Here is a 25462-nt window from a genome sequence, read left to right as displayed (position 1 = left end):
GATCAAGCGACGAAAGAAAGTTCCACACGATCTGCTACGACGTACGATTCTCAGCAGGATCCCTGATCGCTGCTGCGTGTCAGACACTGCGATATCGTAACGATATCGCTAGAACGTCACGAATCGTACCGTCGTAGCGATCAAAATGGTACTGTGTGACAGTACCCTTAGAGTGTATGCAATTGGCACAAGAGCTGCAGAATTGGAATATGGAGTAATTGAATGAGGAGTCCTGGTCGGATGAATCCCATTTTTCATCATATGGGCGAATGTGCTATGGGAAGAAGAAAAAACAGCATAGGCAGTTTGATGTGGCGATACACTGCTGGACGCAATACATGCAAGCTACCTAAACATTGTACATTGTCCTCTTCAGCAGGGTAATGGTTGTTTAAGAATGAGGAACATGACAGGTCAAGGTGAAGATTCGTCCTCAAATTTCCCACTGTCCAATATGTCTCTTTACATACAAGAATAAAACTACTATAATACTGCCCCTATGTAGAAGAATATAACTACTATAATACTGCTCCTATGTACAAGACTATAACTACTATAGTACTGCTCCTATATACAAGAATATGACTAGTATAATACTTCCCCTATGTACAAAAATACAACTACTATAATACTGCCTCCATGTACAAAAAAACAACTACTATAATACTGCCCCCATGTACAAAAATACAACTACTATAATACTGCCCCCATGTACAAGAATATAACTACTATAATACTGTCCCCATGTACAAAAATACAACTACTATAATACTGCCCCCATGTACAAGAATATAACTACTATAATACTGTCCCCTATGTACACGAATATAACTACTATAATACTGCCTCTATGTACAAGAATATAACTACTATAATACTGCTCCTATGTACAAGAATATAACTACTATAATACTGCCTCTATGTACAAGAATATAACTACTATAATACTGCCCATATGTACAAGAATATAACTACTATAATACTGCCTCTATGTACAAGAATATAACTACTATAATACTGCTCCCATGTACAAGACTATAACTACTATAATACTGCTCCTATGTATAACAATATAACTACTATAATACTTCCCTCTATGTACAAGAATATAACTACTATAATACTGTCCCCTATGTACAAGAATATAACTAATATAATACTGCTCCTATGTACAAGAATATAACTACTATAATACTGCCCCTATATATAACAATATAACTACTATAATACTTCCCTCTATGTACAAGAATATAACTACTATAGTACTGCCTCCTATGTACAATAATATAACTACTATAATACTGCTCCTATGTACAAGAATACAACTACTATAATACTGCCCCTATGTACAAGAATATAACTACTATAATACTGCCCCTATGTACAAGAATATAACTACTATAATACTGCTCCTATATACAAGAATATAACTACTATAATACTGCCCCTATGTACAAGAATATAACTACTATAATACTGCCCCTATGTACAAGACTATAACTATTATAATACTACCCCTATATGCAAGACTATAACTACTATAATACTGCCCCTATGTACAAGAATATAACTACTATAATACTGCCCCTATGTACAAGAATATAACTACTATAATACTGCCCCTATGTACAAGAATATAACTACTATAATACTGCTCCTATATACAAGAATATAACTACTATAATACTGCCCCTATGTACAAGAATATAACTACTATAATACTGCCCCTATGTACAAGAATATAACTACTATAACAGTGCTCTGATTTATATTGTTTCAGAAATGGATTCATTATTTCAGGGAGTTACATACAACTATACCTACAGAGGGCAGAGTATCAGTCTTTCTACTTTCCCTGGATACTTTCAGTTTGTTTCAGAAATTTCTGTGATTGTAATCCATGAACACTCTACAGAAATATTACCTTCCAGATTGATGGAAATTCTACATCAATTCTATCAGATTTATTATGTAGGAGCTTATTCACATTGTCACTATTAGGCTGCATTTTAGGGTCAGACCAAGATAAACATAAGTCTCAGGGAGGGTCTATTAAAGCTTGGCCTGTTTATTTGCTGGCTGTGCCCATAACAAAAGCTTTAGATGTCGAAATCTTGGAACGTCGCATGTTTATAATGCTCACTTTTTAATTATATAGTGAAGGTTTTTAGTAAAATAGTCCTACAAAGAGATAGTAGCAAGTGATTATCAATTTATTAAGGCGTTCTCCTGTGCGGGGCCTTAAGTGCTCTGCTGCCACTAGTGGTCCCCATCTACACCATGGACATAAGGGGGATACCAGAGTTGCCAGTCTCGCCTGTGTATAATGATATAGCCATGTCCTCAATGATGGCCTGGAAGTTTAGTATCTGGATTTTAGGAATGGATTATCAAAATTGGCACTGTACCTATTAGGTCATGGTTGTTTTTTTTTGCAAATGTGTTGTAATTTGGTATCTATTGGCTGGATGTCTATATGACAGTCTATATGGGTGTAGTTGCATATTATCGAATATACGTAAGAAACCCTAACAGGAATACACGACCCTCTCCGCAGCCTGGATTTACCCAGAGTGACCCCCAGATATTATTTCTGGCTCTTGCACCCCAAAGCAAAACATGTGCAAAGATCATCCAAAGCTATAGATTTGTGAAGATCTCCGCAATACTGCAGAATTATCAATGTTCTGTCCTTATATATTGCTGTCCCTGTTTAATGGTGGGACTTAAAGGGCCCCCCTAAGCTGCTGGGTCTGTGCACTGTGTATCCCAGCTGGGGCACCTCGGTGTAACATCTTGTACCTCCTATTAGTTCACAAAGTTTATAAAAAGGAATGAGCCACAGAGTAAATACTGACAGTTTCCTTGTGAGATTGATGGAAAGTAACTTTCCATTGAGGATTAAAGGAACAAAGACTCCAGAAAAGAGGGAAATGTGAACATCTCTGGGTCCCTATGACTCCAATCACAGCCATAGCTCCCAGGCCCAGGAAGCACAGTCACCCTGTGTGCACCCCTGGGGGTCTGTGGGTGCTTGGTATGACGTGGAGACTGCAAGAGGTCAAACTAAAGTAAGATATATAGCCATGGAAATGACAGCAGCCCACACCTCTACCCTGCTGTCCCCCACTGCTGGGAGAGGCCTGGGAAGCCGCAGGGGACTGAGAGGGGAGAGCTTGGGTTGCAAATGTGTAAAGTTCCTTTTTTCTTCCTTGCATTTGTCTGCCAGGATCCTGCAGAGATTCAGTCTAGACCTGAAAGAGACTCCAAACAATGCACAACTGGCGGAGAGGCTCGGGGTGATCTTTGCTCCCCCAGTAGGTGACATCGCAGCTTTGACAAAGAAAGGGAAAAAAAGGAAAATCCCATATGACAACATCTAACCATGAGAAGCAGCGGCCATTGTGCAGTGATACATTGTATCAAGAAGTGTAAACAATCTCTGAACGTAACATCCACGAGGAATACAGCGAGGGATGGAGAGGTGACACAGGGGACTGCCAAGCATGCTGGTAGTTGTAGTCCTACAGTAACGTGTATGCATTGTTCTCCATAATGTGGACAGACACCACCTGACTGCATCCAGAAACCACAAAGGAGGATGAGGAGGGGAACTGATGTGTACAAGGTTTTACACTGCCAGACACATTCTTAGTCCAGCTGCTGCAACCACCCATCCATCTATTCATCCACTCATGCGTCAATCTACTCATCCGTCCATCTACTCATCCGTCCATCTACTCATCCGTCCATCTACTCATCCGTCCATCTACTCATCCGTCCATCTACTCATCCGTCCATCTACTCATCCGTCCATCTACTCATCCGTCCATCTACTCATCCGTCCATCTACTCATCCATCCATCTACTCATCCGTCCATCTACTCATCCGTCCATCTACTCATCCGTCCATCTACCCATCCGTCCATCTACCCATCCGTCCATCTACCCATCCGTCCATCTACCCATCTGTCCATCTACCCATCCATCTACTCATCCATCCATCCATCTACTCATGCGTCCATCTACCCATCCATCCATCTACTCATCCATCCATCTACCAATCCATCCATCCATCTACTCATGCGTCCATCTACTCATCCATCCATCCATTTGCTCATGCGTCCATCTACCCATCCATCCATCTACTCATCCATCCATCTACTCATCCATCCATCTACCAATCCATCCATCCATCTACTCATGCGTCCATCTACTCATCCATCCATGCGTCCATCTACTCATGCGTCCATCTATCCATCCGTCCATCTACCCATCCATCTACTCATCCGTCCATCTACCCATCCGTCCATCTACCCATCCGTCCATCTACCCATCCGTCCATCTACCCATCCGTCCATCTACTCATGTCTGTAATGTTCTGCAAACTGTGCCTCTTCAGCTGCCACAAAATTACAACTCCCATCATTCTCCCAAAGTTAACAGGCAGTTATAACCACATTTCAGCTGGAGAGGCAAAACAACCTCCTACACAAATAAGTAAATAATTGAAAATTCTACAGGAAACACGAATGACTAGAAAAAAAATGAATATAAGGAGTTGCAGGGAAGATCCTGGTCCCCAGATTGTAAGCTCTGTGGCACAATACACGGTTCCTAAGTAACTGATGAAGACTGAACCTCTATAGTATGTTCGTATCGGTGGGAGAATCTTACCTCTGACAAGGGCTCTCTCTGCCCATAGGATCTGAACTGAATATCGGGGTACATCCCTTATAGTAAATCCAAACAAGATGCCTCAGATCAAGTCCAAGCGATGAGAACCTCAGCTAAAATCCAATGCCTGGAGATGCCCAAGGACAAGTCCAAACCAGGACAAACCCAAACCAGGAGAAACCCCAAGACAAGTCAAAAACAGGAGAAACCCCAAGACAAGTCCAAAGCAGGAGAAAACCCAGGACAAGTCAAAAACAGGAGATCCCCCAGGACAAGTCCAAGGGAGGAGATCCCTCAGGACAAGTCCAAGTTGGAGTATTTCTTCTGATAATTCCAGACCAAGGGATTTCCCAGTACAAGTCCACGCAAGAAGATCCCTGAAGGCAATTTCACCCCAGGAGATCAGGTCAGTGCTGGGGCTGCACAGATCAGGAGTTTCTCCGAGACTTTCTGGAGATGCCAGGAACAATCCTTTGTATGAATCCCCGGTGGCCAGTTATGGCTTCTGGTGTCACGCCTGCTCCTCCTGGTCTGGGGGACCGGAGACCCCTCTTCATGCCAGCACAATGGTGCTCAGGTGTGATCGGATCTACACCCCAAGAAAACACACAGAGCCTGCAGCGTCCGCGCTCAACTCTCGGGAGAAGTGACTGGGAAGAAGGTAGAGGAGGCGGCGGAGGAGGGAGCTGGGGGTGGAGAAAGCTCCGAGGGTTGGACTTGGTGTGGGAAAGACCCTCTATCCCGAATACACCTCATGAACCCCTTCAGTGCCGGGACAGTGCGGGCTACCGAGTGTTAATGGCCCTGTGCCCTCCCCCACCCACATTCCTGCTAGGTAAAGGGTCGTCCTAGACTGACCCCTCACTGCAGAAATGACAGCTCGGGGCAAAGTGACATTATATTCTGTCTGCAATGCTGCTGCACCCTGCAAGGCCACGACATGGAGCAAACACCGACCTCCACTGCATCTCATCTGCCCCCACAGCCTACTGTACCTCCACTGCGTCTCATCTGCCCCCACAGCCCACTGTACCTCCACTGCATCTCATCTGCCCCCACAGCCCACTGTACCTCCACTGCATCTCATCTGCCCCCACAGCCCACTGTACCTCCACTGCATCTCATCTGCCCCACACAACTTACTGTACCTCCACTGCATCTCATCTGCCCCCACAGCCTACTGTACCTCCACTGCATCTCATCTGCCCCCACAGCCTACTGTACCTCCACTGCATCTCATCTGTCCCCACAGCCTACTGTACATCCACTGCATCTCATCTGCCCCCACAGCCTACTGTACCTCCACTGCATCTCATCTGCCCCACACAACTTACTGTACCTCCACTGCATCTCATCTGCCCCCACAGTCCACTGTACCTCCACTGCATCTCATCTGTCCCCACAGCCTACTGTACCTCCACTGCATCTCATCTGCCCCCACAGCCTACTGTACCTCCACTGCATCTCATCTGTCCCCACAGCCTACTGTACCTCCACTGCATCTCATCTGTCCCTACAGCCTACTGTACCTCCACTGCATCTCATCTGCCCCCACAACCTACTGTACCTCCACTGCATCTCATCTGTCCCCACAGCCTACTTTACCTCCACTGCATCTCATCTGCTCCTAAAATATAAAGATAACTTATTATAACGCTCAGGGTACAGGATAATGACGCTGACACTTGGGGTACAGGATAATGGCGCTGACACTCGGGGTAAAGGATAATGACGCTGACACTCGGGGTACAGGATAATGACGCTGACACTCGGGGTACAGGATAATGACACTGACACTCGGGGTAAAGGATAATGACACTGACACTCGGGGTACAGGATAATGACACTGACACTCGGGGGTACAGGATAATGACACTAACACTCGGGGTACAGGATAATGACACTGACACTCGGGGTAAAGGATAATGATGCTGACACTCGGGGTACAGGATAATGACGCTGACACTCGGGGTACAGAATAATAACACTAACACTCGGGGGTACAGGATAATGACACTGACACTCGGGGTAAAGGATAATGACGCTGACACTCGGGGTACAGGAGAATGATGCTGACACTCGGGGTACAGGATAATGACGCTGACACTCGGGGTACAGAATAATAACACTAACACTCGGGGGTACAGGATAATGACACTGACACTCGGGGTACAGGATAATGACACTGACACTCGGGGTACAGGATAATGGCACTGACACTCGGGGTACAGGATAATGACGCTGACACTCGGGGTACAGGATAATGACACCAACACTCGGGGGTACAGAATAATAACACTAACACTCAGGGGTACAGGATAATGACACTAACACTCGGGGTACAGAATAATGACACTGACACTCGGGGGTACAGAATAATGACACTAACACTCGGGGTACAGGATAATGACACTGACACTCGGGGTACAGGATAATGACGCCGACACTCGGGGTACAGGATAATGACGCCGACACTCGGGGTACAGGATAATGACACTGACACTCGGGGTACAGGATAATGACACTGACACTCGGGGTACAGGATAATGGCACTGACACTCGGGGTACAGGATAATGACGCTGACACTCGGGGTACAGGATAATGACACCGACACTCGGGGGTACAGAATAATAACACTAACACTCAGGGGTACAGGATAATGACACTAACACTCGGGGTACAGGATAATGGCACTGACACTTGGGGTACAGGATAATGACACTGACACTCGGGGTACAGGATAATGGCACTGACACTTGGGGTACAGGATAATGACGCCGACACTCGGGGTACAGAATAATGACACTGACACTCGGGGTACAGGATAATGACACTGACACTCGGGGTACAGGATAATGACACCGACACTCGGGGGTACAGAATAATGACACCGACACTCGGGGTACAGGATAATGACACTGACACTCGGGGTACAGGATAATGACACCGACACTCGGGGGTACAGAATAATGACACTGACACTCGGGGTACAGGATAATGACACTGACACTCGGGGTACAGGATAATGACGCTGACACTGGGGGTACAGGATAATGACACTGACACTCGGGGTACAGGATAATGACACTGACACTGGGGGTACAGGATAATGACACTGACACTCGGGGTACGGGATAATGGCGCTGACACTCGGGGTACGGGATAATGGCGCTGACACTGGGGGTACAGGATAATGACACTGACACTCGGGGTACAGGATAATGATACTGACACTCGGGGTACAGGATAATGACGTTGACACTCGGGGTACAGGATAATGATACTGACACTCGGGGTACAGGATAATGACACCGACACTGGGGGTACAGGATAATGACACTGACACTCGGGGTACAGGATAATGACACTGACACTCGGGGTACGGGATAATGGCGCTGACACTCGGGGTACGGGATAATGGCGCTGACACTGGGGGTACAGGATAATGACACTGACACTCGGGGTACAGGATAATGATACTGACACTCGGGGTACAGGATAATGACGTTGACACTCGGGGTACAGGATAATGATACTGACACTCGGGGTACAGGATAATGACACCGACACTGGGGGTACAGGATAATGGCACTGACACTCGGGGTACAGGATAATGACACTGACACTCGGGGTACAGGATAATGATACTGACACTCGGGGTACAGGATAATGACACCGACACTGGGGGTACAGGATAATGACACTGACACTCGGGGTACAGGATAATGACACTGACACTCGGGGTACGGGATAATGGCGCTGACACTCGGGGTACGGGATAATGGCGCTGACACTGGGGGTACAGGATAATGACACTGACACTCGGGGTACAGGATAATGACGCTGACACTCGGGGTACAGGGTAACGACCCCCTGGCATGCACTGTAGTGCTATTGGGGGCACACATCACTGCAGGACACTTCCTGTCTCGCACACATTCCAGGACTTGCCCTCTGGGTGTGTTCAGCAGCGGAAGCTCCTTGTGTTGCAGCCTCTGTGCTGCTACATTTGTGTTTTATCCTGGAGGCCTTTGAAGTCACCAAGAGGAAGAAAAGGAAAAAACCCTGGCCCTGCAGGCACATGAATAGTCCCAGTATCTCCAGAGCGCTGCAGCAGATAAATCACAGGCTTAGTCAGGGCTGCAGTGTTTGGGTGTTTGGAAATTCACTTTCTGATGTCAAGAAAATTTTACAGTCAAAATAAAAGGCCCCTATGGACATTACAGTACAAACCACGGTAACACGTGTGCACTGGATGTATTCAACACCGGGACTGGAACCAGTATAGGAGTGAACTGGGATTGCAAAAATATACAAAAGCCCAAATAGATTTCATTAACTGCTGCCATAGACCAGAAGAGTTAGGGTATGTGTCCACGTTCAGGATTGCATCAGGATTTGGTCAGGATTTTCCATCAGTATTTGTAAGCCAAAACCAGGAGTGGGTGATAAATGCAGAAGTGGAGCATATGTTTCTATTATACTTTTCCTCTGATTGTTCCACTCCTGGTTTTGGCTTACAAATACTGATGGAAAATCCTGACCAAATCCTGATGCAATCCTGAACGTGGAGACATACCCTTAGACCCCTTTACAGATGGATTGGACTGAAACCAGCATAAAATGGGGTACACTGAAGATGCCATAGATGGTGGACTATAGATGAGGTGGACTGGAGCTCCAATATACTGGGAGATAAAAAAAAAAAAAAACAGGTAGAAATGAGCTTCCATAACTAGGGTGGACCGTACATGGGGTGCACTGGAGCTGCTATAGACGGTCCATAGATGTGGGCAATATACAGGATGGACCTTAAATGTGGTGAACCATAGTCGGGGTGGATCATAGATGAGGTGGATCATAGATGGTGTGGATCGTAGATGTGGTGAACCATAGGCTACTTTCACACTAGCGTCGGGCCGACGTTCCCGACGCTAGCGTTGTCTCCGCCGCACAACGGGGGCAGCGGATGCATTTTTCCAGCGCATCCGCTGCCCCATTGTGAGGTGCGGGGAGGTGGGGGCGGAGTTCCGGACGCGCATGCGCAGTCGGAAAAAGCGGACCGTCGTGAGCAAAAAACGTTAGATGTAGCGTTTTTTGCTCCCGACGGTCCGCCACTGCACGACGCATCCGTCGCACGACAGGTGCGACGTGTGGCAATCCGTCACAATGCGTCGCTTAATGTAAATCAATGGTGAAAAAACGCATCCTGCAAACACTTTTGCAGGATGCGTTTTTTCGGCAAAACGACGCATTGTGACGGAATGCAGTTAACGCTAGTGTGAAAGTAGCCATAGACTGGGTGGACCAAAGATGAGGTGGACCCTAGATGAGGTGGACCATAGATGAGGTGGGTCATAGATGGGGTGGACCGTAGGTGTGATGAACCATAGACCATAGATGTGGTGGATCATAGATGGGGTGGACTTTAGATTGGGTAGACAATAGACAGGTTGGACCATAGACAGGGTGGTCAATAGACTGGGTGGACCATAGATGGGATGGACCATAGATGGGGAGGACAATACACAAAATGAACCATAGACAGGGTGGACCATAGATGTGGTGGACAATACACAAGATGAACCATAGATGGGGTGTACCATAGATGAGGTGGGCTGTAGCTGGCATAGACTGTACACCATAGTGGGGTGGAGTGTGGACATTAACCACCACAGACAATGAAGTGATTAAAGTCACAGCTTTTGGCAGATCCACCATTGCTTTTCCTCATCTATATGGAGTATGATCAGACTCTTGTGTCCCTCAACTTTTTCCCCCTCGGGCACAGCCCAAATGCTCTGCTGATCCTTCTGCCTTCACCATCTAAGAGGAGATCCAATCTAATCTCATGTGTGTCCATTGTGGTGTGATGCACCCAACTAGACGTGAGTGGTGACCTGGTCACATTTCGTCATGATTTATGGCCGGTGGCTCTACTGGTCGTAGACGGCTGTGGTGCCACGTTACCGTCATCGATGCCACGCTCTGCACCATGACGTGCCGTTCACTATGGCTTTTTCTCACGCAGTAAAGTTCCAGTCTTAACGTCTAGACACTAAATCCTGATGAGCGTGATCCTAGTAAACACAATCGCCATGGTAATGGGACGTGGCCGGGTTCCCATGAAAGATGGCCGCCGTGTTGTGAATGGAGACAATTCTGTGTGTGTACTCCGCACACAACCTTATAAATAGCTGCTGCTGATTTAGGCTTTTCCTGTGAAAGGATTCCACAGGCTAAGAATAAAATAAACATCGGCTGGGCCGCAAATAGCAGCCGCGAGATAGGACGCGGCCGCGCGCCTCCCCTGGACACCGTCCAAACACACCACCGCCATCAGAGGACAGCAGCAACGGCCATTAACAGATCGGGCACCCGTGAAACAATGGGCTACCGGGGTCACAAAGTCAATGGTGTGACAACCCATAAAGTGACGCTGCCCAGGATCTTATCATGTATCTCTGCAAACAGGGAGCTCCCCCTAGTGGTGACTGCAGACAGGATCTTATCATGTATCTCTGTATACAGGGAGCTCCCCCTAGTGGTGACTGCAGACAGGATATTATCATGCATCTCTGTATACAGGGAGCTCCCCCTAGTGGTGGCTGCAGACAGGATCTTATCATGTATCTCTGTATACAGGGAGCTCCCCTAGTGGTGGCTGCAGACTGGATCTTATCATGTATCTCTGTATACAGGGAGCTCCCCCTAGTGGTGGCTGCAGACAGGATCTTATGTATCTCTGTATACAGGGAGCTCCCCCTAGTGGTGGCTGCAGACAGGATCTTATCATGTATCTCTGTATACAGAGAGCTCCCCCTAGTGGTGGCTGCAGACAGGAGCTTATCATGTATCTCTGTATACAGGGAGCTCCCCCTAGTGGTGGCTGCAGAGAGGATCTTATCATGTATCTCTGTATACAGGGAGCTCCCCCTAGTGGTGGCTGCAGACAGGATCTTATCATGTATCTCTGTATACAGGGAGCTTCCCCTAGTGGTGGCTGCAGACAGAATCTTATCATGTATCTCTGTATACAGGGAGCTCCCCCTAGTGGTGGCTGCAGACAGAATCTTATGTATCTCTGTATAAAGGGAGCTCCCCCTAGAGGTGGCTGCAGACAGAATCTTATGTATCTCTGTATAAAGGGAGCTCCCCCTAGAGGTGGCTGCAGAAAAGTAAGATTATCCTCTATGTAATAAATCTGATGTAAGATGTGAAGTTGATTCCACTTGGTCCTTGTCTGAATTGAGTCGTCCCATTTCCCAAGTGTCTGATAATCCTTCACATCACTTGGCGGGAACCCACTTTTAAAACTCTGGCAAAACTTCAAGCGTGAGCAGAAGATTGGGAATTACTACAAGTCCAACATCCTCCCAACAATGGAGGCACAGAGGATTAACACCCTGAGATTGGGGTTCAGCTATGGGCAATAGAGCTGTTGTGTCAGGCAACTTCTCCAGATTTGCATGAGAAAAGCGACTTTGGGGAGGAATTGCTGCTTAATTAAAGAGCAGCCGCCACCTTAATTAGAATGGTACTTTGCATGGGTGTAAATCACTTCCTCATTAGCCCCTGGCACCAATGCAATAGAACATATTACCTCCTTGGTGCCAGATGTGGGGGGCAAAGATCTGCAGGATATGTGAGGTGCAACGATCTGCAAAATATGTAGGGGGTAACGATCCGCAGAATGTGTGGGGTTCCCATGCTCTGTGCTATGAAGAAGTGACAATGATGGGGGTGCCATGTTATGCTAGATCTATGGGAAGCAATGGTTGCCAATATGTGCTGGGTGCAATGCTCTGCAGAGCGGTGGTCTATAGATTCCGTTCCCAGTCCTCTGCCTTATACATAGGAGTCGTTTTGGACTTGGAGAAGACCCCGATTTTTCTAACATTTGGGAGAAATCATCTGCAGTAATTTGAAAGTGGGGAGATGTTCTGCATCATAGTGAACAGTTTTGGGGGCTCTGGGTCTTGTGGGACCCCATTCTGCAGGATGTTTTGTAATAAGTTTTTGATGGGGGGGGGTGATGTTCTTCATGACTTGCAAAGACAGAGCCGGGGGGGAACAAGGTACAAACCTCCGTCTCATACAAATAGTGCAATGTTCTGCAGGAGTGGCCTAAGAACGTGTCCTTCAATGCTGTAGGTGCAATGGTCTGCACATTCTCTGCACACTGCCTGTGGTCATATTCAGCAGCGCACTTCTCATAGGAAAAATCCCCCTATACAATATTCATAGAATAATATTATGCGTGGTCTTCAAGACTGAGGACAGCGCCTCCGCTTCTCGGCAGCGCTCTGGTATGTCGCATGTCGCAATGCAACTCGGTCAATGTTGCGCTGATCTTAGCCCCAAAAATTGCAACAAAAAGCACAAGAGCCAATCACCTTCCAGCGCCGGCCACAAAAATAATAAAGGCTTGTGATTGGCCGATCCGCTCCACTTTATGGCTCTCGGCGTCCAGGACTTTCTGTTGATTTAGCTTCTGAGGATTTAATGCCCAAATCCACCCAAGACCTGATCATGTAGGTATGAGCGCAGGTAACTCCAGAAGGTGAGGTATGGGGGGCTGCTTGTAGGACCCTCACAGCGTCAGACATGGAGGGCGTAGAGTGGTCTCAGCGATCCTTAAAGGAACAACCAAATTTGCAGCGTAAAGATTTTTCCAGATATCTGTAAGGTGCTGATCGGGGGGACGACGTGGCGAGTTTTAGGTGGAACGACCCTTTGAAACTAAAATTTTGAGACTTTTCCAGATTCCATTTTCCCAGAGGGTTTTTCATCCCTTTTTGCAGGGGCGATTATATGGGCGGCGTAATCTCCTGTGCACCTGAATGAGGAAGCCTGGCGATCTGTCATCAACATACCTGCCTCCTCCGCCCGGTGTCTCCGCTCTCTGAGGAGGCCATTGTTCTCACGCTGACAGCTCCTCCGAGCCCATTTTCAGCACGGTCCTCGTTATCTCATCAAGGCCTCTGTCGTCCCCATTGTCCCCGCGGATTATGCTTTCTTCTGCTTTTGGGGTTTGCAATTTATGTCTGTGACCCAACACTGAGGAATGGACGAAGCGGGAACATCGGGATTATATACCGCCATCTGGGATGAGAATCGTCCTGGGATCAGTTACTGGAGACGGTGCGGTGTTACCTACACGGCTCAGGGCAGGAGAAATGGCACTGTTCATCCTGAGCCACCTGGTGCCAGCAGTAAGGGCACAGGACCGCAGGTTAGCATCCAATGGTGATCTAAGTCCGTTCCGAGTGCTGACTGTGTACATTAATTTCACTAGTTTCTATCATCCGTTGAGTCTGCGGCTCCATTCACTTTAATAGGGCGGAGATGCAATACCAGATGCAACCTGTGGTCAGGTGTGGCGCTATTTTTGGATGAAAGCAGCCATGTTTTTATAATTTTGTATAAACTCCTTTAAAGGGCAAAAATGTCCAAATTATTGGCTTGAAAAAAATGTACATTGGTTGTCACCCAGCTCCGCCAGTCCTGGATTTGCACCCGACGCCATGACTTGTATAGGGCGGCGCGGTTCAGCCCTCGGACTGTGCAGGGGTCGCTGCCGGTCAGGTATCCAGGCACGTGGACGGCAGCAGGAATACTTTCACGGATAATTTGCTTTTGTGATGTTTTCTGATGCTGCAGCGATACAGAACACGGCGTGTATCAGGGTTCACGCTAGGATATGGGAAGCTCCGACGGGGCCAGAAACTCCGGATTCCTCCCAGGACCCTCTGCTGCAAATTTGGAAAACCCAACTGATGAATAATCCCCGGGGTCCAATCACGTCCCGCCGCCTCCAGTATCTGTTCTGCTCCGATTCTGCGTTCATCCCTTCTGGAAGTAAAGTATGGCTGCAGCAAATGTCTGCTCTGCCATAGAGAGTATCTTCAGCAGCACAGAGGATTTCAGTAGAGGAGTCTGCTGAGCCTGTGGGAGGCTACAGATTGGGAATTAGACACTAGAAGAGGCGGGATCATCCAGCAGCACAGAGGATTTCAGGAGAGGAATCTGCTGAGCCTGTGGGAGGCTACAGATTGGGAATTAGACACTAGAAGAGGCGGGATCATCCAGCAGCACAGAGGATTTCAGGAGAGGAGTCTGCTGAGCCTGTGGGAGGCTACAGATTGGGAATTAGTCACTAGAAGAGGCGGGATCATCCAGCAGCACAGAGTATTTCAGGAGAGGAGTCTTCTGCTGGTCTTGTAACCTCTTCATCTGTGTGATAATGGGAGAAGGAAAACACTGGGATAATGGGGTGTCCGAAAAGTTTTGCGTTGAGGAAGTAAAAGTTTTTCAGAAGCACAGAGTATTTCAGGAGATGGAAAAAGAAACATAGATTTGTGTTGCCCTTGTCACAGATGGATTTTGCACATATGGCGGTACAGGCCGTGGTCCCAAGCCCCCGAGTCCGGGTACATATGAGGCGCACACGGGCGGTATCCAGATACACTTATGTCCTCCCATGGATTATGTAGCATGCAGCAGGAGGCCCCGCTTCTGTGTGACCCCTCTGTCCTGGCCCCCGGCCCCTCCAGTAACAGGATAGAGTTTCATGCTTGCAGGACAAAAGTAAAAAGGGAAGAAAAAGAAGGAGACTGTGGAGTGTGACCAATCAGGAATGATCCTAATGGCTGCACCCAGGGGGTCCGCAGCATTCACAGAGCTGGAACCTGATCTTCTTCTACCTCTGCATTCAGCGGCCATCATGCAGACAATGCGGGGGCAGCGCCATGTCCGGGGGTTCACACACCAGCAACAAAACTATCCGATGACTAGAAAATAACGGGGAAAAAGCCGCAGCATCGCCCCCGCCCGTATGGGGGGCACAAGTAACAATGGCAAAAAACTGTCCCCTTATACTGTGTAATGTCACCCAAACAAGGTCATGTACAGCCCAGCCGGCCACAGACATTGTGACATCACTGCACTCACTGTATGACATCATCACATCACATGTAGAAAAGCTGCGGATACACCATCACGTGTTTCTCAACGCAAGCAATGAATAGCCAGGTCTTTAACCAGGAAGGAACAACCACGGGAAGGGCAGCATCCAATAAAGGAAAACCACCTATGCCAAAACATGGTATCCATCCACAGACAGCTGTTTCGGGGTATCTGCCCCTCATCAGTGTGGAGTAGGAAACTGGCTATTAGGAGCAGTGCCTAGTGAAAAGACTATAAACATAAGGATGAATGACCTCGGGGAGATCAAAACATCCAACACCGCGGAGACACCATCACGTGTTTCTCAACGCAGTGATCCAGAACACTGCCCCCATCCCTAAAGGTTTATCATCCAATCACAGACCGACCGGCTACAGAGATTGTGACATCAATGCACTCACTGTATGACATCATCCAATCACAGACTGACCGGCTACAGAGATTGTGACATCACTGCACTCACTGTATGACATCATCCAATCACAGACCGACTGGCTAGAGATTGTGACATCACTGCACTCACTGTATGACATCATCTAATCACAGACCGACCGGCTACAGAGATTGTGACATCACTGCACTCACTGTATGACATCATCCAAACACAGACCGACTGACTACAGAGATTGTGACATCACCGCACTCACTGTATGACATCATCCAATCACAGACCGACCGGCTACAGAGATTGTGACATCACTACACTCACTGTATGACATCATCCAATCACAGACTGACCGGCTAGAGATTGTGACATCACTGCACTCACTGTATGACGTCATCACATCACAGACCGGCTACAGAGATTGTGACATCACCGCACTCACTGTATAACATCATCACATCACAGACCCACCGGATACAGAGATTGTGACATCACTGCACTCACTGTATGACATCATCCAATCACAGACCGATCTGCTACAGAGATTGTGACATCACCGCACTCACTGTATGACATTATCACATCACAGACCGACCGACCACAGAGATTGTGACATCACCGCACTCACTGTATGACATTATCTGATCTGGTCTGGACTCCTTGCAGATGCTGCAGTCGCGACTGGTGATGAGCGATATCGTGTTATCTGAGCATGCTCGGGTGTTCTCTCAGTATCTCGGGCATGCTCGTATATTATGTTCGAGTCCCAGCGGCTGCAAGGGTAGGTGCACACATTCAGGAACTGGCAGGGCTTTGGATGCAGCACGTGCCCGCTGCCGGCTTTTGAACGCAGGTGAATCCGAATGTGATCACTGAACCGTGCAGATAAACCGTGTACAATACATTGTACCGGGACATTTATCTTATGGAGACTCGTGTCTCTGCAAGAGATATTGACCTGCTGCTGTCTGGAAAGACGCACCATATGTCGGTCTCCACAGGTGAGCCGCTGGCTTCTCTGGACGCATAGTGAGATGGGATTTCTTGAACTCTACTATGCTGTAACATCGGACGCTGCACAAGTACACAACGTCCAACCCATGGCGTTTACTGATTGTCTGCACCTACCCTTAGACAATTCCCACATGTGTTGCGGATGTCTAACAACCATGAATCATGCAGCCGCGGGGACTTGAACATAATATACGAACACGCTCAGGATACTAGGATAACATCCACGCACGCTCAGACAACCTGATATCCGAGCACGCTCAGACAACCTGATATCCGAGCACGCTCAGACGACCCGAAATCCGAGCACGCTCAGATGACCCGATATGCGAGCACGCTCAGAAGACCCGATATCGGAGCACGCTCAGACAACCATATATCCGAGCACGCTCAGACGACCCGATATCCGAGCACGCTCAGACGACCCGATATCCGAGCACGCTCAGACGACCCGATATCCGAGCACGCTCAGACGACCCGATATCCGAGCACGCTCAGACGACCCGATATCCGAGCACGCTCAGACGACCTGATATCCGAGCACGCTCAGACGACCCGATATCCGAGCACGCTCAGATGACCCGATATCCGAGCACACTCAGACGACCCGATATCCGAGCACGCTCAGACGACCCGCAATCCGTGCACGCTCAGATGACCCGATAACAGAGCACGCTCAGATGACCCGATAACAGAGCATGCTCGCTCATCACTATTCGCTACATTGCTCTTTTCCTCCGCACCATTTTAGGCCTTAGGTCTCTACACATTGTTGCAGGGCAGCATGGTTACAGATTGTGCCACCTTCTTTCAGGCATTTTAGGGAGGATTGTTTTGTAAATTAACCCCTAATGCAACATTTACATAAGATCCTAATATTCTGCAGGAATTTGCAGGAGGCGGTGCAGCAGCTGCAGCCCGGGGCAGTGAGGCCGACAGTGTCCTCCTGGTATATTGTGTGGCCAGTGTACCCAGCAAACATTCCCCATCCCGGAGAACAGAAGTGGCCGTATACTGGTTTCCCGGAGACGGGCACTGGCCACTTACAGGAGCAGAATAATATGGCTGCAGGGCAGAATGCGGCCGGCTTCTCTGAAAGGATTTTCTGAAGGCCTGAGCCATCTTTTTCTTTGACCCTTCATTCAGGGCCGCCGTTTATCCCTCATGGCTGCGGCTCGGAGCTCAGAGAATCAGTCTTTGGAAAGTGATCATATCCTGCTGTTTTCATTATTCGGCTCCGGCAGAGGCGGCATTGAGAGGTTTTCTTTGGAAATTCAGCGGGCAAAGATCAAAGCCCCCTGCACCTTTCCCCCCATGTCTGCTACAGTACACACAGACTGCGGAATGCTGCCGATCCTCCGTGGCATCACACGCTGCCATATGTCCTATGGATGCCCCATGGGATAGGGTATTATGTGCATCAATGCCAGGGCTGGCAGCGGCGTATGGCCTGATGGGTATGTAAGCGGACCCGGACCAATTACATGTCTATGGACCAACAATGGAGCAGCTGGTATAAAGGCAAATGGGGGCTCGATGAGCCAGGAGACGAGCAGAATCGAGCCCCAACCCTGGAGGAGCGCTGGCACCCTGCATTGCACGGACCCCCAGTGCTATGGGTGCTTGGGTAGCCGCCAAGTGTCCCCTGCAAAACTGGCGACTGCTTGCAGTCCAGCATCTTCTCGATTCTCCAAATATTCCGGCCCCTCCGAGACCCTTTTATATTCCACTAGGTGCCTATGGACACGTTTGCACCCAAAAGTGCAAGTGCCCAGCAGACCCCAGTAAGCGCAGCGCGAAGTATCATTTTAGATTTTCCATTTAGGAGCTTAGTTAAGGATGCCAGCTTTACCCAAAGGGTTAACTCCGCAGATGAAGAAAAGTGGCCTATACCGCCATGTTCCCCGCTCCTCGCCAGGGTGTTGGGTTTGCTGGATCACCGCTGCCGTCGGATAATCAGTGACACTCGGAGCAGCTGACATATTTCAGTCGCCGCTCGGGTCGCTGCAGGAGCCGGCCGTCCCGCCTTCTCTACTTCAAAAACAGTTTAGTCGTTCCCTCCATTAGCGCTAATCCAGAGAACTGCCAGAGTGGATTGTGTTTCCCAGCAGAGTGAAGAGAGGAGGAAAAGATGTCGATTAGTGAAAATGAATACAAAGCCTGCGCTGCTCGATGCAAAGATGGAAAAAACATTCTGATCTGTGCCGGAAAATGTCATAAACACGGAGAGCGCACTGCCAAAATCCCTGCAATTGTGCTTCGTGGCAGGGATGGCGGCCGAGGAGGGAGGAGAAGAAGGAACATAGAACCTCCTGGTGCCTACAGGGACCCAAAACACCCACCCCGGCAGCCTCATACCCTCCGTCCAGGACCGGCCCAATCCCTCCAAGACTGGCACGAAGGGGACGGGTGAAAAACGAGGGCGACAGTGCACAATAGAACTCCCCAAGAGAGACACCATAGGAATATTGAGCTGCTCCTGGAGGTGACCACATGACGGTAATGGTGGCATAGGCTCCTTTTATAGAGGGACATAGGAGCCACAATGACCCCCGGGGTAGAAGGACCCACTAAGGTGCAAGAAAACTATCAAAGTGTAAGGATGAACTCACAAATCGTTTTCAGACACCAAGATATGTGTTAGGTCGATCTGTAAGACGAGGGTGTAGAAAGTGACAGCTAAGAATGGCGCAGTCATAAACACAATAATGAGGCCTGTGCCCCGCGGGTACGAGAAGATGTAACGCTTGTTGGTTCCATCTCCAGGAAGGCACAAACGCTTGATGGTTTTAAAGATGGGAAAAAAGTAAACAGAAAACAATGAGTGCCAGGGAGCAGCGTGGCACCCACCACGAGGCACAGACACCATCCTGGTCACCAATAATTACACGATGCAACGTTCCAATATGTCCGACATCGATAGAACACGTCCCAGGGCGTCAGATGACAGTGAACGCCTGATATCAGTCATATTGTAAAATATAAGTCTGAACTTTACAGATACAATATTTACAGAAATAATGAGATTTCCATTGCTGACCCCTGTAAATAACTCCCCGGTGTGATCTGGTCCTCCGATGTTTTGGGGGGTTTCATCCCCTGTGTCTGGGGGGGATCACCCCAGCCCTTTGTACACGTTGCGTCTATTATGTAACGGTCTCCTGTTACTTTGCTCATTCAGGACACGACGCTGCGTAAAGCCGGGCACAGCCGCCCCCCCGTCACGTCACCCCCCACTCTGCTGCTAGTAAATATGGAAGGGGCACGTCACCATTTACTTTGGCACTCGTCCAAAATTGAGGTCATACCCAAAACTGAGGAGCAGTATGTGTAAGGGGCTTATTATGGCCTCACTAGGTGCAGTGTCACCTGCCGTCAGGTATTATTGGCTCTGATTCACAAGTAATTAAAGGGAACCTGCCACCTGGACGGGGCACATGGGGGTTAAAAGCTACGTGCTCTGGTATAAGTGGTGGGACAGGACTGCTTTGTGAGTCCTCCGCTTCCCTCAAAAAGGGAACATTCAAATTTGTGAGCGGTCCCCTTTAAGATTTAAAGGTACAAGCCAAACAACTACAATACATATCATGTAGTTACATTGTAGCCAATAAAATCACCCGACAATAGGGCACTCTGGCCATGGGTATGATCATTTTGGAACCCAATCCAACCAATCAGTAAAGGACTCACTTGCCATCCAGTGTCATTGGGGGGTGATTTTTATTGGCAAGGCACTCTGCTTCCCAGAGATAAGCGGTGCTCCTGTTTTGCAGCAGGGCTGATCCTCCACCCCCCATAGCAGAATGGGCAAGTTCATGGAGAAGACATCTGTCCACAGGTCATGCGCCTGAGGTTATATCTTCTCTATAACCTTTAGGGTACTGTCACACAGTGGCACTTTGGTCGCTACGACTGCACGATCTGTGACGTTGCAGCGTCGCTTGATTATCGCTCCAGCGTCGTATACTGCGGTCACACGTTGCAATACACGGCGCTGGAGCGATAATTTCATGACGTATTTGCGATGTAGAAGCCATTGGTTACTGTGCGCACATCGTATACAACCTGTGTCACACGATGCAATCATGCCGCCACAGCGGGACACTTGACGACGAAAGAAAGTTTCAAACGATCTGCTACGACGTACGATTCTCAGCGGGGTCCCTGATCGCAGTAGCGTGTCAGACATTACGATATCGTATGGATATCGCTGGAACGTCACGGATCGTACCGTCGTAGCGACCAAAGTGCCACTGTGTGACAGTACCCTTACCCATAGTGACCAATCACAAGCTGATATCGGAGGCGGCACTCAGGACCTGGGCTCTATTGTTTGCACAAGTTTTCACGCCGCATACTTTCTTATTCATTCATTATATAGACTAAGTTATTGCACGCTTACCTGGAGCAGCTGGCCTGGAGACGTCTGTCCGAGTGCCAAAATCCTGCAAGGAAAACATATAAAAATAACAAAGAAATGTTATTAAATGAATTACGTATTTTAGAAAATCCACTAGCAGCAGAAAGATCAGATTTACAGCTGTCACCCGGCTCTGTGCTCAGTCCCTCACACTTTATACATCTCTACAGTGAGATCATTGAGGGCCGAGCAGGAAACATGGAGCTTACTAGTGCGACATTAGTGTGGCGGGATTAGGGTCTGCACATGGACACAAGCTACAGCTATGTACAGACATAAGGACCTGATACACGGGGAATGTAAATGTGTGCCACACTCCAGAGCAAGAATATAGTAATGTATGAAGTGGGAAAACACTGCAAGGTGCAAATGGTGTAATACTGCCCCTATGTACAAAAATAAGACTACTATAATACTGCCCCTATGTACAAGCATGTAACTACTATAATACTGCTCCTATCTACAAGAATATAACTACTATAATACTGCCTCTATGTACAAGAATATAACTACTATAATACTGTCCCTATGTACAAGAATATAACTACTACAATACTGCCCCCTATGTACAAGAATATAACTACTATAATACTGCCTCTATGTACAAGAATATAACTACTATACTACTGCTCCTATGTACAAGAATATAACTACTATAATACTGCCCCTATATACAAGAATATAACTACTATAATACTGCTCCTATGTACAAGAATATAACTACTATAATACTGGAAAAGAAAGAGCAACGAAGATCAGCTCACCTCCTCTCAGTCCCAGCGCACGGATCATGCAGTGCTGCAAGTAGTATGAAGGAAAAGCAGAAGTCCAGCGTGGGTGATGTCCATAAAAAATACCTTTTATTCCATTTTTGTTAAAAGCACATAAATCCAAAGTCCATCTTCATATCCATAGACACAAAAACGGCTGATTCATACCAGTGACAGTCACAGGCTTAAAGTGCATTAAAATCAAACGCGATTCAACGGTCGTGCCGCACAATGAGTAAGGCGGCACGACCGTTGAAACGCGTTTGATTTTAATGCACTTTAAGCCTGTGACTGTCACTGGTATGAATCACCCGTTTTTGTGTCTATGGATATGAAGATGGACTTTGGATTTATGTGCTTTTAACAAAAATGGAATAAAAGGTATTTTTTATGGACATCACCCACGCTGGACTTCTGCTTTTCCTACTATAATACTGCTCCTATGTACAAGAATATAACTACTATAATACTGCCCCCATGTACAAGAATATAACTACTATAATACTGCCCCCATGTACAAGAATATAACTACTATAATACTGCCCCCTATGTACAAGAATATAACTACTATAATACTGCTCCCTATGTACAAGAATATAACTACTATAATACTGCTCCCTAAGTACAAGAATATAACTACTATAATACTGCTCCTATGTACAAGAATATAACTGCTATAATACTGCCCCATATACAAGAATATAACTACTATAATACTGCTCCTATGTACAAGTTTATAACTACTATAATACTGCTCCTATGTACAGGAAAATAACTACTATAATACTGCTCCTATGTACAAGTATATAACTACTATAATACTGCTCCTATGTACAGGAAATTAACTACTATATTACTGCTCCTATGTACAAGAACATAACTACTATAATACTGCTCCTATGTACAAGAATATAACTGCTATAATACTGCCCCATATACAAGAATATAACTACTATAATACTGCTCCTATGTACAAGTTTATAACTACTATAATACTGCTCCTATGTACAGGAAAATAACTACTATAATACTGCTCCTACGTACAAGTATATAACTACTATAATACTGCTCCTATGTACAGGAAAATAACTACTATAATACTGCCCCTATGTACAAGTATATAACTACTATAATACTGCCGCTATGAACGAGAATATAACTACTATAATACTGCCCCCTATGTACAAGAATATAACTACTATAATACTGCCGCTATGTACGAGAATATAACAACTATAATACTGCCCCCTATGTACAAGAATATAACTACTATAATACTGCTCCTATGTACAAGAATATAACTACTATAATACTGCCGCTATGTACAAGAATATAACTACTATAATACTGCCCCTATGTACAAGAATATAACTACTATAATACTGCCGCTATGAACGAGAATATAGCTGCTATAATACTTCCCCTATGTACAAGAATATAACTACTATAATACTGCCGCTATGAACGAGAATATAACTACTATAATACTGCCCCTATGTACAAGAATATAACTACTATAACACTTCCGCTATGTACGAGAATATAACTACTATAATACTGCTCCTATGTACAAGAATATAACTACTATAATACTGCTTCTATGTATAAAAATATAACTACGATAATACTGCTCCTATGTACAAGAATATAACTACTATAATACTGCTCCTATGTACAACAATACAACTACTATAATACTGCCCCTATGTACAAAAATATAACTACTATAATACTGCCCCCTATGTACAAGAATATACAGTCATGGCCAAAAGTATTGACACCCCTGCAATTCTGTTAGATAATACTCAGTTTCTTCCTGAAAATGATTACAAACACAAATTCTTTGGTATTATTATCTTCATTTAATTTGTCTTAAATGAAAAAAACACAAAAAGAATTGTCCTAATTGGATATAATTCCACACCAAACATAAAAAAGGGGGTGGACAAAAGTATTGGCACTGTTCGAAAAATCATGTGATGCTTCTCTAATTTGTGTAATTAACAGTACCTGTAACTTACCTGTGGCACCTAACAGGTGTTGGCAATAACGAAATCACACTTGCAGCCAGTTGACATGGATTAAAGTTGACTCAACCTCTGTCCTGTGTCCTTGTGTGTACCACATTGAGCATGGAGAAAAGAAAGAAGACCAAAGAACTGTCTGAGGACTTGAGAAACCAAATTGTGAGGAAGCATGAGCAATCTCAAGGCTTAAGGTACCGTCACACTAGGCGATATCGCCAGCGATACGTGACGTTGCAGCGTCCTGCATAGCGATATCGCTATGTTTGGCACGCAGCAGCGATCTGGATCCTGCTGGGATATCGCTGGTTGCAGGGAGAGTGGACGAACTTTATTTCGTCGCAACTCTCCCGCTGACACCACTGGATCGCCGTGTGTGACGCCGATCCAGCGATGTCTTCACTGGTATCCATGGTAAACATCGGGTTACTAAGCGCAGGGCCGCACTTAGTAACCCGATATTTACCATGGATACCATGGTAAAAGTAAAAAAAAAAAACACTACATACTCACCGTCTGTTGTCCATCACGTCCCCTGGAGCTTGCCGTACTGACTGTCTCAGCGCCGTCCGGCCGTAAAGCAGAGCCCAGCGGTGAACCTGCAGTAACTGCGGTTCACCGCTGGGCACCGCTGTTACGGCCGGACGGCGCTGAGACACAGTCAGTGCGGCAAGCGCCGAGGGACATGAAGGACGACAGAAGGTGCGTATGTAGTGTTTTTTTTTTTTTTACATGGGGACTTCGGCATCGCTGAAGACAGTTTCAGCGATGCCGAAGTCGCTTGGTCGCTGGAGAGAGCTGTCTGTGTGACAGCTCCCCAGCGACCACACAGCAACTTACCAGCGATCACGTCGCTGGTCGCGATCGCTGGTAAGTTGCTTAGTGTAACGGCACCTTTACAAGTCCATCTGTAGACCTGAATGTTCCTGTGTCTACCGTGCGCAGTGTCATCAAGAAATTTAAAGCCCATGGCACTGTGGCTAACCTCCCTAGATGTGGACGGAAAAGAAAAATTGACAAGAGATTTCAATGCAAGATTGTGCGGATGTTGGATAAAGAACCTCGACTAACATCCAAACAAGTTCAAGCTGCCCTGCAGTCCGCGGGTACAACAGTGTCAACCCGTACTATCCGTCGGTGTCTGAATGAAAAGGGACTGTATGGTAGGAGACCCAGGAAGACCCCACTTCTTACCCCAAGACATAA

At 47.0% G+C, this 25462-nt stretch overlaps 1 protein-coding gene across 2 annotated transcripts in view; it reads right to left on the bottom strand.

Moving 5' to 3' along the window:
- Positions 1–25462, bottom strand: part of CDON (cell adhesion associated, oncogene regulated) — a 91651-nt gene that overhangs the window by 39865 nt on the left and 26324 nt on the right. Inside the window, exon 2 of one of the 2 annotated variants that reach the window (XM_077249531.1) lies at positions 21445–21487. The gene's annotated coding sequence lies outside the window, so the exon portion shown is untranslated. Of the gene's footprint in view, positions 1–4677; positions 5328–21444; positions 21488–25462 lie in introns of those variants that run through there. The other variant, XM_077249530.1, reaches the window with a different exon arrangement.

The sequence above is a fragment of the Ranitomeya variabilis genome, chromosome 4 (genome assembly GCF_051348905.1).
Source record: "Ranitomeya variabilis isolate aRanVar5 chromosome 4, aRanVar5.hap1, whole genome shotgun sequence".
Taxonomy (NCBI): domain Eukaryota; kingdom Metazoa; phylum Chordata; class Amphibia; order Anura; family Dendrobatidae; genus Ranitomeya; species Ranitomeya variabilis.
Note: the sequence above shows the minus strand (reverse complement) of the source record. Positions and strands in the feature narration are given on the sequence as shown.